Here is a 17,548-nt window from a genome sequence, read left to right as displayed (position 1 = left end):
TTTTTTTTATGAATTGAGTTAATTAAAAAAAGAATGAAAAAAGTGAAAAAATAAAAAATATCAAAAAAACAAGCTAAAAAATAAAATAAAAAACGGACTTTTTCTTCCTTTTCTCCTTAAGAATCTTCTCTCTGGATCTCTACCCTATGTATATATATATATATATACCTAAAATAATTATAATACCTTTACAGGAAATCTCAGTCACTCATTTTCATTGGTCTCCTCAAATTTCAATCACTCATTTTTTTTTCTCTCTTCCATAAAATCATTTTATTTATCTAATTCATTTAAAATGTTTTATCTCAAAAACTATACATCGATAAAAGTTATATATACGTTCTTAAAATTTCATGTTCTTCCATTAGAGAGTTCATTTAATATACTTTCGCCGAATTTTTAAATCCGAGGGTGGAGCTCATACTGCTAAGACATCTAACTATCACACCCTATGACCTATCACCTCTTATCACACTTTATGACCTATCACCCCTATCATCTCACCGCCGCAACACACAAATACTTTCTCATTGTCTCAATAATAAAGATTCATTCTATAGGACCTTTTGTCTCAAGATGACTGACTCGGACATTATGAGTGTTATAAAGATTGACACACACTTTAGAGTCGTTTCCGCTAGGATATTAGACAAGCAACCAGTACAGCTGATAATACGAGTAATAAATAAGATGTGGCTCATCTCATTGTAAGTTTGGATAGTTTTTTGTAACTTATACTCATTTACTCGTATTTGAAATCAAGTAGATTTGCCATTTGGAATATATCCTGGTTCAATACCACCGGAGTCAAGGAGAAACCGAACTTTCTAAAAAGATTCCTTGGCCAAGGTGAAAGGGTTAGCGGGACTGCTTGGTGAGTTTGATTTCCAGAATGTCACAGGTACAGCAGTGGACCTTATCAAATGACCAATTGATAAAAATTGTTGGGTCAGGTGAAACACAACCATTTCATACACAAAATGATTTCACAAAGAGTTGCATCACAAGTGAAAATTGGAAAGACCAGGTTGTCAGATTATTGAGTACAATAATGGATGTACTGCGGGCTAGTTGGGGTCACGAGAAGTTCGAGCTTGTGGAAATTACCAAAATCGGCACATTTCAATTTTCAAGTATGCATAATAATAACCAGGTCGCCAGATTATTGAGTACAATTTACCAAAACGAACAACAAATACAATAAGAATAAGTCTATATCCAGAAATAAAATACTGTAATTTTTATCTTACTTTAAATTAATGTTACTGTTGGGTATATAGCTATTATTGTGTATCCAAAGCTCAAATGTTGCTAGTGTATATATGTGATTGTATTTTTGACGACATGGAACCTTATTCATAAGGTTAATTACCAAAAAATGATCCATATAAGAATATCAATTTTATTAGTAAGTAGTCCTACTTTTGCAAATGAAGACAACTGCCCCTCAATTTCCCCTTTTGTTCATCATCATCCAAAACAAAATAGCCATGAATTATTAAACGATATTCGTTGCCCAGTATGAGTAGTACTCAACACTCCAAAATCAATAACCGAACACATTATATAGTTAACACTAACTCTAGCATAGCGAATCACGTAACACAATGCCCGAAAATATAATAATAAAGGGTTTAGTGCGACGGAATGCAACTAACTATGCCCAAAAAGTTATAGTGTGCACGAACTAACGTTTTTGTTTATTGTATGCATAAACTTAGTAAAAATGTTTATATCATGTAACTTTTTGTAACCGACCAATCAAAACCTTACACGTGGCCTGTTGGGAAAAATTTTTTTTTGCACGTGGCAACTCATATGGGCTGCCACGTATACACATTGCATGATTTGAACTTTTTTACTAAGTTTATGCATACAATAAACAAAAATGTTAGTTCGTGCACACTATAACTTTTTGGGCATAGTTTTGTTTCATTCCGACGCACTAAACCCAATAATAAAACAATCTAAAAGATAACTTTAAATTCCAAAACCACATCTTATCAAACTTAACAACCCACATTGCAAAAGTTAAAGAAAACAAACAGCATTTGCATTAAATGATACAATAGTGTACTGTATATATAACTTGACAATATGCTTGACAATATTTGACTGAACAGTTCTTTTGGAACCAAAAGAAATACGAAGTTGGTTGTTGTAAGTTGTAACATATAACTTGGTGCTTTTGAATAAATATTTTTGTTGTAGAAATGCTACTGACTACTGGAGATTAAATAGACCGAAGCTCCATTAATGTTGGTTGGCTTCTGATCAAAAATAATATTGTAAGATTGTGTTTGTGCGTAAGACAGATAAAGGCGTTAAAATGTGATTACATATCCAATGTGTTAAATACCAGTATATACCGGCTGGTATTGCCAGTAATAACGATATTGAAGGATACTACGGTATTCAATACCGGGCGACATGTCTTGTATTTTTGCAGCACTATAGCCCGTATATTTATGATACTTTAATTTTATTTATTGTTATATGTAAATTCTAGGATTTATATTTTGTTATCAAATACTTATTTAGTAGATTGTAATTATATTTTGAATATTTACGTTAAATTTTGTAACAAATTTTATAGCTTTTGTATTACAAAAAATAAATGAAATAAATTGCCTCGACCAATATTTCTGATATTATTGAAAAAAAATCATCACACCGACCAAAATCCCGTGTGCATAACCACTTGTTTATGGTTACAAGGCCGTTGTAGCATCTCCTACATATTCTCTAATCTAGATATGGTGGGACTGGGACCAAGAGTTGACTTGGGCCAAAAGCTTTAGGTTGGGCTTAAGATGATTGATGGAACTATGGAAGTTTATTTATTTATTTTAGTTGATTAGTTGGGCCAGGTGAGTTGATGGCAGGCCTCAGCTCCTATTTTTTACTGTAACTCTGGCCTATTTAAACAAAATTTTTTTATAACTTGTTAAATTTTTTTATAATATCATATTTTCGTTATGTATCAAAAACCTATTCATTAACCCCATGATCTTCTATCTATTAGACTTAAAATTTATTTTTAAAAATTATATCTACCCACAAATTAAGAGATGTAAAACCCATACACATACACAAACACTTAGGGCACGTTTAGTTCGCGGAATGTTTTTGGAAGGAATGAAATCTTTCAAAGGAATTGGAATCTGAAGGAATGGAATTTGACTGAATGTTTTTGATTTTTTGAAGATTCAAGTGAGGGACGGAATGAGATTCCTTCCTCCATTCCCAAGGAATGGAGATTTTATCAAATGAGGGAATGTTAACATTCCAACGGAATGTGATTCCTCCATTTTTAACCAACCAAACACACTAAGAAATGCAATTCAATTCCAATTCCATCAGATTCTGTGAACCAAACGCGACCTTAGATGTAACTAATAAAACAAAATAAAAAATCAATATAGTAAATTTCAATTAATTGGTGAACATCGATGAAAATTCCTCATCTATATCTATCCCATTAATCATTCATGTCCATTTCATATTCAATATTCATCCACGGATATTATAATATTATTTGGATCGAAAGATACCTTTGAAATTCTAACCCAATATATCTTAGATTAAAAATAGTAGTTAACCTTTTGAGATACCGAAGTGTCACAAAAAAAATTTTATACCCCCACTGCGCCGCAGTGGAGTTGAGCACTCCTCACTGCGCTACAGTGGAAAGTCTCGGACCTACGCGAGAAAAACCCCACTGCGCCGCAGTAGGTTTGGACACACTCCCAGTGCGCCGTAGTGGGAGAAAAGGCATTTCCGAGCCGAGCGATTCCACTGCGCCGTAGTGGGCACCAAATCAGCAACCCTACTCATTTCGACACTTGATCAAACTTACAACCTTCAAATTTCAAAACGAATTTCTTAAAACTTACCAACAACTATATCGACACATTTTAAACATAATTACAACATCAACTTGTTTAAAATCTCATGAACACCAACAATAGGTCATTTACCCATTTTCATCCAAAATGCAACTACACAAACTTCCCAAAAGCTTTGCACTTGATCAATTACAGAAATTTAACGAAAGTATGACCTTCAAAACTAAATGTACCAAAAGCCATGAGGGGAGAGATTTCTAAGCCTCTAACCAAAAGATTGTCATTTATCCATGAATGACCTAAATACCTCCAAGTCTTGCAAAAATCTTTACTTCTAACATTTCAAGCTTTAATTCAACAACTAGTTTCTTCTTCCGGAACTACCTATAAAAGATAAACAACTAAAATATAAGCAAAGGCTTAGTGAATATACTTGCATATATTTATGAACACGAAGGAGGGCAAAGTGCAAGGACTATTACATGTAACCTATGACACCGTAATGCCACATTTACATGCTCACCTTGCACACTAAACGCTATACATGGATCCATATAAGCTAAACAACATAATCAATATCATCTATCGGGATTCTTAGGTCCCGAAGGTTCTTAGGCCTCACTAAATCAACTATCGGGATTCTTAGGCGTCGGAGGTTCTTAGGCCTCATAACAACTATGCCCCAAAATGGGCCTGCGCCAAATCAATTACCACATATGGATAAACAAACTTCAACATAATGTGGTCAATTAACCCAACGTATACATAAAGGTATGCAAGAATACTCACCTCCTCCGCAACTTGGACAATAACGCTAAAACGATAAAGCACAAACAAGCTTCAACCTATGATCATGTCATAAAAGTGCATAAGCTTACATTCACAACTTGACTTGCTCAACCTAGTCATACTTAATTACTAGCCTTTTCTAAACCCAAACCCAACCCATTTGTCATTGAGTCTCTTTTACTTTCAACAATAATACTAGGTAGCTCAATCTACCATCATCATTATTCAAAAACTAGTAAGAACTCAACTTTCTCATAAATTAAAATTATCACAAGAGGTTATCAATTTCATAATCAACCTAACACATAACTCAATGACAAACTAGGTTATCTAAGGAATTGGGGAAAATTAACCATAATTTTAAAATTCTAGCAAAACCCCCAAATTGGCTCACTCCAAGAACCCTAATTTTAAAAGAAAGATAAAAACTAAATTAGGGGAAATCAATACCTCAACAATGGAAGACAATAAATTAAGGTTTTCAATTCACAATTCCTTCCCCATTTTCTCTCAATTTTCGGCCACCACCACCAAAACCCACAAACCCCAATTTCTGAATTCTTGAATGAAGATTATATGATGGTGATGATTATTACTATAAATTCTTCCTTGAACTTGAGAGTATTTATCTTTGATTTTGAAAGAATGAGATGAAATGCATGAAAGGAGTGTGAAGAAGAAGTAATGGAAAGTGAGTCATAAGCCAAAATAGAGGGCTGACACTCTTTGGAGATGCCACGCCCCATCTCTCAAATTTGTGGGTATTTTACCCGCTATCCGCTAAAGTTCCAACTAAATTAACCCCTTAACTAAAAATAAAATGCTAGGAAATTAATTTAATGTCAAAACTATGAAAAGGGGTTAATTTCTTTTACCTTAAAACATTGGGGCGTTACCCAAGGCCATGTTTCTTTTCTTATTTTTTTTTCTTTTTCTTTTTAAACGCCAAGTGTTTTAGATGTTAATTATTCGTTCCAGCAATGATGTTAGATGTTCTTTTTTTTTTTTTAACTACCAACTTTTATATCTTAAACTAGTAGCACCCGTGCGATGCAGGGTTTGTTAATTTAAAAACATATTGGTTAAATAATGAAAGAATAAACATAACCCAATTTACTGACTCTGAGTTTTATTGATATAAAATATAATCACGGCATATATAAAGATTTAGGATTTTTAAAGAATGAGAAAAAATATAAAGAAGAAGGAATGATAATTTACTCTAATATACTCGTAATGATGAATGCATCAAAACTACTATTAAGATATAGCCATATAGGAAATTTGTTTTTTTGAACGGCAAAAAAATATATACTAATATAAATATAAGGACAACTTAGCAAGGTACTAGCTGCCCGAAAGTACAATTACACAAACAATCTAAAGATCAACAATCGAAATAACAAAAACTCATTAGACCACCAATAATGGATTTTTGATCCACTCGTCCCAGGATAGGATTTTCTTCTTCTGTCTGTGTCTGTACCAATGATAAGATGTACTGATGATCAAATCCTTTAGTGGGTTCGCCCTCTTTTTATAAGATTGAAATACAATCTCATTTATAAACTTCCAAAACTGCCACCAGATAGCAAAAACAACAGTTTCAATGACAGCCCTTTTAGAAGAATTTAGGTGGAGCTGATCAATTGCTTCCAAAAGCTCAAGAGGAGGAAGGTGGAATGGCAGAATAATGTCAAGCCATTTTGATATTGCGGTCCAAGTTACTTTAGCAATAATACACGTAGTAAAAGTGTGATGTATGTTCTCAACCCCTACGAAGCAAAGAGGACAAACGATAGATATATGGTTAATACCACGAAACCACTAGTTAAAGCGAGTAGGTAACCTATCTTTGAGCAATCTCCACACATGGATGTTGACCTTTCGGGGGGCAGTCTTGTTCCATCTAGTTGAAACAAAATGGCTATGGAGAGTCTGATGATCCAGGTGTTTACGCAACCCATTGACCGAAAAATAATCTACAGCACCACAGTTCCATTCCCATTTATCGGGGGTGTTAAAAATAGTGATCGGCATGATGTGGTCACAAAGTCTTCGAAGTTGATCAACCTCCTGACCATCACGTATTAACCTTCGCCAATTCCAACTAAAAGAAGCGCCATTCCATCTTTCTCCAACCAAAACATTTTTATCAATTTCAAGAGCATATAACCTTGGAAACTGTTGTGCAAGTGTGCTTTCATTAATCCAGATGTCACTCCAAAATTTTGTAGACATCCCGTTATCAATTTTCTTTTTAATCGCAGAAAATGGCACATAACCACCATCATTGAGTTCACGTGCCAACTCAACAATTTTTGACCAGGTACCAGGTCTCTTTTTCAAGCTCATCATGGCTCGATCACAACTATCATGGGGATATAAGTTTTTTATGATCTTGGCCCATAGCATGTTAGGATGATTATGAAATCTCCATATCCATTTATAAAGCAACGCCTGATTAAAGGATCGAAGACTGCTAAATCCAAGGCCACCTTTTTCTTTGCTAGCAATCACCAACTCCCACTTAATCCAATGAATGTTTTTGGCAGCCTCATCATCCCCCTAAAAGAATTTAGCACGCATGGTTTCAAGTTTATTACACACATTGTTAGGCATACGAAACATAGACAAATAATAAGTGGGGAGAGAATTTAGAACAGCAGAAATAAGAGTCGATCTACCTCCTACCGACAACAGTTTAGCTCTCCATTTAGACATTCTTTTATTAAACTTGTCGACCACAGGTTGCCAAGACACATACCGGTTCATGTTAGCGCCAATAGGAGTACCAAGGTATAAGAATGGAATTTTCTCCCCTTTACAACCCGCCAAGCTAGCAATTCTGGAGATTTCATTATCTGAGACACCAGTACCATAAAGCTTTGATTTCACCACGTTCATCTGAAGGCCTGAAGCTAGATAAAAACAATTAAAAATATCGATGATATTAATAAAGTTTGCTTGAGACCATTCACCAATAACCATCACATCATCTGCATGTTCAAATAAACATGGTTTGATTCAAGGGAAAATACTCACCAGATGATCCTGTGGAACCTGTAAAGGCATTAAACATGTTTGCCATTGATTTCGGGTTCCCAAAACAAGGTGATTGAGTTAGGATGAGATGGGTAATTCGGCTGTGATGTTATGCACGAATTTGAGAGGAGTAAACACACGAATTTGTGTGGGATTATGTGTGTGTGATTAACCTTAACTTAGGGTTAATTACCCTCTATTTATGATGAGAGTAATTACACTTACCACCCTTTAGTAATTACACATTGAACCCCTGTGGTGTTTAATATGTATACCATTAGTCCTCTTATTTACAATCACCTAATGGGAAACCCTATTCTACGTCTCTAAGAGTAAATACGCTCCTCATATATTTACCTAGACATAGGGATTTCATTATCGTCAATTATCATATCAAGAATGATACATGATCAGTGACGGTCACACTAACGTGGTTCCAACATTCTCCCACTTGACCGAGCGATCATTTATCTACGAGTATTTAAATAAGTTCCGGAATAATACTCATTTTGTTTTAAACTTAAATCATAGCCAATAAGTACAGTCGTAGAGAAGAACATCAACTCAGGACCCCCATTAGTCAAACTATGACTCAAATTTAAAACTAATAAGCAATGATCAATTGACTAAGACAAATTTTGTCACAATTATGTCAATACACCAATATGAGTACTCAAAGTGTAATTAATAGACAAACAAAATCTGAATAAGGAGGAAAATTTTTAAACAATAATACTAATGACCAAATAAGTACAATATGCTATTAAATTAAACTAAGTCTTTAGTAAGCCCCATCTTCAACATGTGTCCTACGAAGATATTAGGAGGAAGACCTTTGGTCATCGGATCCGCTAGCATGTCATTTGTACTTATGTACTCAATACAAAGAACATTTTCCTCGACCCGTTCGCGTACAAACAGATACTTTGTATCGAGATACAGCCCAACGCCAGTTGAACTGTTACTGTTCGAGAAAGTTACGGCAGCTGAGTTATCACAGTGTAGCTTCAATGGTCTAGAAATAGAGTTGACGACTTTGAGTCCACTGACCAGATTCCTAATTAACATCCCATGGCAAGTAGCATTATAAACGGCAATGTATTCAGCCATCATGGTAGACGTTGCAGTCAGTTTCTGCTTATGACTCCGCCAAGAGATAGGTCCACCAGCTAACATGAAAATATACCCAGAAGTAGATTTCTTATCTTCCTTGCTTTTGGCGAAGTCGGAATCGGAATAGCCTACTACTTCTAGATTGTCACTTCTTTTATACGTTAGTTTGTAGTCTTTGGTCCCTTGCAGATATCGTAGAACTTTCTTAGCCGCTTTCCAGTGTGCTAATCCAGGATTAGATAAGTAACGCCCTAGCATACCGGCAATATAAGCGATATCTGGACGAGTACAGACCTGAGCATACATAATGCTCCCAACTACTGATGAGTAAGGTATCATCCTCATTTGCTCCTTTTCAATCTCAGTGCTCGGACTTTGGAAAGTACCGAATACATCTCCTTTAACTACTGGAGCTACAGTGGGTGCGCAATGTTGCATGTTATAGCGTTCTAAAATCCACTCAATATAGGCCCTTTGAGAAAGACCTAAAATACCATTATGCCTATCCTGATGTATTTCGATACCTATAACATAAGAGGCATCACCGAGATCTTTCATGTCGAATTTCTGCGAAAGCATCCGCTTCGACTCATGCAACATATCCAAGTTATTACTTGCTAGTAGAATATCGTCTACATACAAAACAAGGATTATAAAGTTACTCCCACTGATCTTGAGATAGGTGCATTGATCCACTTGATTCTTTATGAAGTCTTGTTCTTTAATAACTTCATCAAACTTAAGGTACCACTGTCTCGATGCTTGCTTCAACCCATATATGGATTTCTTTAACTTGCAGACCATGTGCTCTTTACCTTTTGGAATGAATCCTTCAGGTTGCCACATGTATACGTCTTCTTCTAAGTCTCCATTTAAGAAAGTTGTTTTGACATCCATCTGATGTAACTCAAGATCAAAGTGAGCTACTAGTGCCATAACGATCCTTAAAGAGTCTTTACGAGACACGGGAGAAAAGGTCTCTTGATAATCGACTCCAGCCTTCTGAGTATAGCCTTTTGCAACCAATCTGGCCTTATAGCGTTCGACGTTTCCTTTGGGTCTAATTTGGTTTTGAAGATCCATTTGCAACCAACAGTTTTGGATCCTTCAGGAAGTTCAACCAATTCCCAAACGTCATTATGCTGCATGGAATTAAGCTCTTCAATCATGGCTTCATTCCACTGAGTGGCCTGATTGTCATTAATGGCTTCTTTATAGGAGGTGGGATCAATAAGCTTTCCAACATCCTCAACTTCAGTGAGATAAGTAACGAAGTCATCAAAATTAGTGGCCCTACGTGACCTTGATGATCTCCTGAGTTGGTTTTCGGGATTTTCGGAAGATTCTTCAGCATTAGTGGTCTCATGATTAACATTAGGAGGAGTTGGATCAGTGACATTCGAAGTTGGATCAGTGACATTCGGAGCAACGTTCTGTACAAGAGGAGTTATCGGAGGAGTAATAATAACCGACGAATCATTTCCCCCCGCTTCTTGTACTTCTTACAAATCGAAGTTATGATTTGTCGTGCTCCCACTGATCTCTGAGTTCTCTAGGAACGTGGCATGCTGTGTATCACTAATGCGAGTAGTGTGAGATGGACAGTAAAACCGATAACCTTTTGAGTTATCCGGATAACCAACAAAGAAACATGTAACAGTCTTAGGATCAAGTTTCTTTAAGTTAGGGTTATAGAATTTAGCTTCGACAGGACAACCCCATACTTTCATATATCTAAGACTCGGTTTCTTCCCTGTCCAAATCTCATGAGGAGTTTTAGGGACAGATTTAGAAGGAACTCTATTGAGTATATGAACGGTTGTTTTTAAGGCCTCAGTCCAAAGGAAAGTAGGTAAGTTAGTGTTAGCAAGCATACTTCTCACCATGTCCATTAGGGTTCTATTTCTTCTTTCAGCAACACCATTTTGTTGAGGAGAACCAGGCATGGTGTATTGGTTAATTATGCCATGATCCTTACAAAAGTCATGGATAGGACCAGCGGCTTGACCAACGTCAGTATGTCTACCATAATACTCACTTCCTCTATCTGATCTTACAACTTTTATTTTACGTTCAAGTTGGTTTTCAACCAAAGTTTTAAAATCAATAAAAGTTTGCAAGGGTTCAGACTTTTCCTTAATCAAATAAAGGTGCATATAACGTGAATAATCATCAATAAATGTAATAAATGAAGTATGTCCTGTAATGGAAGCGGGATAGGGGCCACTTATATCAGTATGAATTATTTCCAACAAGTTGAACTTCTGGTGGCTCCTTTCTTATTCCCTTTAGCCATTTTGCCTTTGAGGCATTGAATACATGTTTCAAAATCACTGAAGTCAAGAGATGGTAAGATTCCATCCTTTACGAGTCGTGTCATGCGATCTCGTGAGATGTGACCAAGACGTTTATGCCACAACATGGAGGAATTCTCTTGTTGCTTAAGTGATTTTGTCCTTGTTTTAGTTATTTCATCAACATTAAAAGATAACAAAGATTGTGAGAAATTATGATCTAGTTCTAATTTATACAACAATCCATCCAAGAAACCACGACCAAGCAATTCATTATTAAGAGTAATAGTAATCTTGCCGAAACCATGAATTATTACAAAACCTTCAATGTCTAGTCTAGAAATAGATACGAGGTTCCGAGTAATTTTCGGTACATATAAGGTATCTACTAGTCTAATACATTTTCCAGTGCTCATATGTAAAATATAAGTTCCCATGGCTTCGACATCTAAAAGATCACCACTTCTAACTCTAAGTTTTCTTTGGCCCTTTGGTAGCTTCTGGATTGTATGGAATCCCAGCATTGAGTTAGTCACATGAATCATAGAACCAGAGTCACCCCACCATGTATTAACAGGAACATCAGTAGTAAAAGAATCAAATATTACATAAAGTACGTTACCTTTCTTAGCTAGCCAATCCTTGAACTTAGGGCAATCTTTCTGAACATGCCCTTGAGTACGACAGAAATTACATTTGATGTTCAAGACATTAGAGCTAGAGGCAACTGCACCAGGACTGATCTTTGAAGCTTTCTTTCCAGTCTTGTTACTGTTGTTACCCTTCCTCTTCTTAGAATTAGCAGGGGTAGTAAGGTGAACAGCTTCAGGTTTCTCGAGCTTAAGGCGATCCTCTTCTTGTTGACACATTGCAATCAGTTCACTCATCTTTCATTTATCTTTCTAAGCATTATAGTTAATTTTGAAGGCATCAAATTGAGCAGGCAATGATGTCATTATGAAATGCACAAGAAAATTATCAGAGACTTCCATTTCGAGAGTCTTAAGCTTGTTCGCCATGTCACTCATTTTCATTATGTGTTCACGGACACCGCTACTTCCATCATATTTCAGAATAAGCATCTTTAGCATTAAGCTGCTTGCATGCGCTTTAGACGATCCCTTGAAGTAATCCTCAACAGATTTGAGGTAATCTTTGACTTTGTCAGACTCAGGGATAGCTCCTCGAAGACCAAGGGGAATAGAGCTCTTGACCGTCATAAGTGATAACTGATTCGCCTTGTCCCACTTCTCAAATGCTACTTTCTGTTCTGCAGTAGAGTTCGCAGTAATAGCAGCGGGTTCATCATTACGAATGGCATAGTGAAGGTCAAGGTACCCCAGAGTAAGATCTAATTGATCTTTCCAAGCAGTGTAGTTTGCACCGGTAAGTGGCTGAATGCCAAGAGTAGGTGCTACAGTGGAAATAAGGAGGATATAGATTTAAGATACAAGTAATAGAAGATTAATAAAGTAATGCCTAAAACTAAGGGCAATAAGATTATAGTGACACAATTAGCTATCTAAGGCAGACTAAGCAATATCTATAAAACTAATGGAACTAAAGTAATGCCTAAACTTAACTAAGGGCTAATAACAATGTTCCTTATAATAACATAATTAGATATCCAAGGCTTATTAAGTAATGTCTCTAAAAGTAATGGAACTAACGTAATGCCTAAATACGCAAGAGGCTAAAGTAATGTTCCTAAAAGTAATGAGACTAAGACCATTATACTAATGAAGCCAGTGATAGGTAACCTATTGTAAACACCAAAACAATAAGTTGACATAAGGCTCTACTTAGATTTACATCACCTTTGGGCAGAAGTAACTAATATCTAAGTACACATGAGCATTAGGGTCATGCGGCACAACACTTATCTTTTGACCTTTTGGCACAAAATTAAGAATCGTGTATCTTATGCATGAAAAATATTCCTTTTAGCACACAAAGTGTATTAAATCACCTTTGGGCAGAATCAATATACTTAGTGTTCATTATCCAAAAGGAAAAGAACGCACCATGAGAATCATATTTGACCTTTGGGCACAAATGATGAAACCATGTACATTAGTGCGAAGCTCCCACACATTACGGGGGTCCGGGGGCAGCGCCCCTGGGAGCGGGGTCCAAGGGGCAGAGCCCCTGGCCGACCAAAAATTTTTACCCTTAAAGTGCTATGGTAAAAATGTCTCAGAAAAAATAATTTTCGAAAAATAAGAGACAAATTTAGCCACAAAATTATAAGGTAAAATTAGTAAGCACGAGTTCATTCATCAGCTAAAAAATCATCTTTAGTTTAATACGAACTTAAGTTATAACTTGTGATAAAGTAAGCACGAAGTAGACCATAAGTTCGTGATGATGTAAGCACGAAGGTAACATAAGTCAACACGATGTTCGTGTGATGACTTCAGCACAAAGAACTCATAAGTCTACACGAAGTTCGTGATGACGTCAGCGTGAAGACAATCTGGTTCGTGTAATGACGTCAGCACGAAGTAGTAATGAGTTCGTGTGAAGATAATTGAGTTCGTGCGAAGATAGCTGACTTCGTGCGAAGACATGAGCGCGAAGGTGGTGCAGAAACTGTGATGACGTTAGCACGAAGTAGTTTTGAGTTCGTGATGAGGTCAGCACGAATTCGTGATGACTTCAGCACGAGTTTCTTCATTCTGCAGCTTCTAAGGTTCGCGTAAAACCCTCGAAACGAACCAAAAACATAACAGGACTTCGTAACACATCTCTGATACCACATGTTGGAATAAACATGGTTTGATTCAAGGGAAAATACTCACCAGATGATCCTGTGGAACCTTTAAAGGCATTAAACATGTTTTCCATTGATTTCGGGTTCCCAAAACAAGGTGATTGAGTTAGGATGAGATGGGTAATTCGGCTGTGATGTTATGCACGAATTTGAGAGGAGTAAACACACGAATTTGTGTGGGATTATGTGTGTGTGATTAACCTTAACTTAGGGTTAATTACCCTCTATTTATAATGAGAGTAATTACACTTACCACCCTTTAGTGATTACACATTGAACCCCTGTGGTGTTTAATATGTATACCATTAGTCCTCTTATTTACAATCACCTAATGGGAAACCCTATTCTACGTCTCTAAGAGTAAATACGCTCATCATATATTTACCTAGACATAGGGATTTCATTATCATCAATTATTATATCAGGAATGATACATGATCAGTGACGGTCACACTAACGTGGTTCCAACACTGCATATATCAAGTGGGATAAAACCTGTGTCTCCAATCGAAACTGCTTTGAATTTGCCAGCTGCTTTTGCATCTTCCATAGCTACATGGAAACCTTCCATTGCAATAATAAACAAGAATGGAGCAAGGGGGTCACCTTGACGTAAACCACGACCCAGAGGAAATTCCATAGTCGGGCTACCATTAACAAGAACAGACGACCGAGCAGAATTGAGGCATGTAGCAATCCAACCCATGCTTTTATTACCAAATCCCATAAACTTGAGGACTGAGAAAAGATACTCCCAACTCAAAGAATCATAGGCCTTTGCAATATCCACTTTGAAGAACATAGCTTTTTTCTTTTTAGATTTAAAGGAATTAATCACTTCATTCAAAATCATGGGGCCGTCAAGGATCTGCCGATCTTTAATGAAAGCTGATTGAACCGAATCAACCAACTCATCGATCACCATAGCAATTCTTGAAGCCAAGATTTTAGCAATAATCTTATATATAACGACAATGAGGCTAATGGGTCGAAAGTCACTGACCACCAAAGGAGAATTAACCTTTGGAATAACCGTGATGAAAGAAGAATTGCAGCCAACGGGGAAGACTCCTTTGTCAAAAAACTCAGTAATAGCAGCAACAAAATCATCCTGTAGAGTAGACCAGAACCTCTTTAAGAAGCCAAAAGTGAACCCATCTGGCCCCGGACCAGACGGTGTCCTTTATTTCTTGTATGGAGACCTCACATTCAATCATTTCCAACTGGGCTTGAGACAAGGACTTGAACCGATTACTTCTAGATTGGTATGAAATAGTATCTACTTTTTCAAACTTTTGTGAAAAATGTCTATAAAAAACATTCTTGACATCGTATGGATTATCAACCCATTGCCCATTGTCTTTAATTCCCCGAACCGATTTTTGTTTGCGTTTTTTATTGATGCCATGAAATTTTTTGGAATTTTCATCAGATTCCACACACCACTTTATACGAGATTTTTGCATTAAATCCTCTTTTTTCTTCTTCTCCAACCTGTGAATATTACGTAAGATGGAAGCACGTTGAACACCTAGTTGAGAATCGCCAACTCCACAATCAACAGCTTTGTCTACTTGAATCAACAGCTTTGCCATATAGGAATTAATATACAGTAACCGGAATTCAGTATGGTTGAAGATTTATCAAGCATAATATTCAAGATTTATCTATATTCGATGATCTTCCCACAAACAATGTGTTGACTTAACATTATTGGCTGGCACATTTAACATCATCCTAATTCAACTAGCATGAAGGCGCATCTAATCTGGGAAGATTACAATTAATTATGTGTAGGTTCGAAACTTTTTTTCTGTTTATAGATGAGTGGTTGTCAAAAATGGACAACATGGGGAAACAAAATATACATAATGTCTTAATGTTATTCTCTTTACAAGAAGGTATAAATATCCCTATAACATATAATATTTATTTTTATCATTATTTTTACTCTCTCATCAAAAAAACAACCCCTTATTATTTTAGGTAATTCTATATTTGAATTACCAGAATTACCCTTGACTTTTTATGTTTTGCCCCTAATGAATTATAATTTACACTCTAAATCTTTATTTTAATAATTAACACTTTAAGTTCTAATCTTTTAAAAATTTATCACAATTACATCAACCTACACCACTTGACATCGTCACCACCACTAATAGTACTATCACCGACACCAGTAGACCGCCTTCCCATCACTACCGCCACATTACCCGGTTACCATGTTCTAAAATAAATAAATTTCCTTAAAAGACATGTAGTTTTTTTTTTTAATAAGAAAATAACCCATACAAGTTTAATATTATAATTATGAGTTATGGCTGTGCAATATACGTACGTGTCGACCAAATTAAGTGCCAGCAATTAGTTTCACTTTATGAATAATCTATCTTCAATTCTTCAGTAGTTTCATTTTATCCATGACTAATCTTTTATCATTACTTATTATTAGAGTTATTATATACAATTATTACTTCCATTTTAATGATCTTTCCATTTCATTTTTTAAATTTCTGAAATCATCCTCATCAATTAAAGACATGAATCATTTGTTCGCATCTTAAATAAAACGTCTGAACGCACTATATTTAATTAAGGAAATTCTGCCCTCAAATTCAAATGGTTTACTGAAAAGATTTTATTTGTGAAATTCTTTTCTCGTGACTCGAACATGTAAAACTGGTCCTCATCAATAATGAATCCAGAAACCCACAATAATAATGATTATAGACAAATAATGATTACAGAAATTATCATCTTTCCAGAGTCCAGACTAATGTGTGTTCAATCATAATTAAGAAGAAAAAAGCAGCAAAAGTTGATACATAGTTTCATGAATCCTTAAGCCAATTGCATTGACTAAGTATAAAGTAAGGTGTAATTAAACCATTATTAGTCCAGAATATACTTACAAAGTTTTTTTTTTTTATAAAAAAGTCTATTAGGACCCTAGAGTTATATATAGAATGAAAACAGAAACAAGAAAACAACGACGGCTTTGAAGAAACAAAATCAAAGAAGACAGGAAAAAGAAAACTTAATTAATAAATGGAACGGTGGTGGCGGCTGAAATAAAAAAAGAGTTGTAGGGTTTCATTTAGAAGAAAAAAAGAAAGAGAAAGGAACTATACTTTTTATATTTGTCCTTTTTAGTCCTTTTCTTAGGTTTAAAATTCAATCCATTTATAAACTTTTATTGGGGATTATGATTTCATGTGAATTGATACATTTTTTAGTAAATAATGACGTTTTGTTGGTATGATAGTTGACTTATTTGCCTTAGCTTAGATTCAATCCATTTCTATAATTTAGTACTCCCTCAGTCCTAAAATTGTTGTAAAAAAATGTATTTAGCTTTATGTTTCTATTGTATTGTATGTATATATTTATTGATGTGTCATATGTGTCACACGGCATCAAAAGTATATGAAAAAATGTATTTGTAAGTTGGATTAAAGTTGATAACAGTTTCAAACACTTACCTTTTGAGAAACTAGCTTTGTTTCCGGTGTGTGGCGGTTTGTGGAGTTTTTCCGGCATTTTTGTCTTTGTGATGGTGGTGGTGGTGGAGGTGAAGTAAGAGAACGGAAAAGATGGTGTTTGGTAATATGGATATAGAAAAAGATGGCATTCTGTAAATATGTATCGGCTAAATTGATGGATATGCAGTTGAATCAACTGTT

General features: G+C 35.6%; 1 long non-coding RNA gene across 1 annotated transcript; it reads right to left on the bottom strand.

Moving 5' to 3' along the window:
* Positions 1-4,195: 4,195 nt before the first annotated feature.
* Positions 4,196-17,417, bottom strand: LOC122590575. Its single transcript, XR_006322538.1, has 3 exons — positions 17,348-17,417; positions 4,638-4,693; positions 4,196-4,232 (listed from the first exon to the last, which is right to left on the bottom strand). It is a non-coding gene; the product is annotated as an uncharacterized LOC122590575 (long non-coding RNA).
* Positions 17,418-17,548: the final 131 nt, after the last annotated feature.

The sequence above is a fragment of the Erigeron canadensis genome, chromosome 3, assembly GCF_010389155.1.
Source record: "Erigeron canadensis isolate Cc75 chromosome 3, C_canadensis_v1, whole genome shotgun sequence".
NCBI classification, from domain to species: domain Eukaryota; kingdom Viridiplantae; phylum Streptophyta; class Magnoliopsida; order Asterales; family Asteraceae; genus Erigeron; species Erigeron canadensis.
The sequence above is the reverse complement of the archived record's forward strand: the minus strand, read 5'-3'. Positions and strand labels throughout refer to the sequence as shown.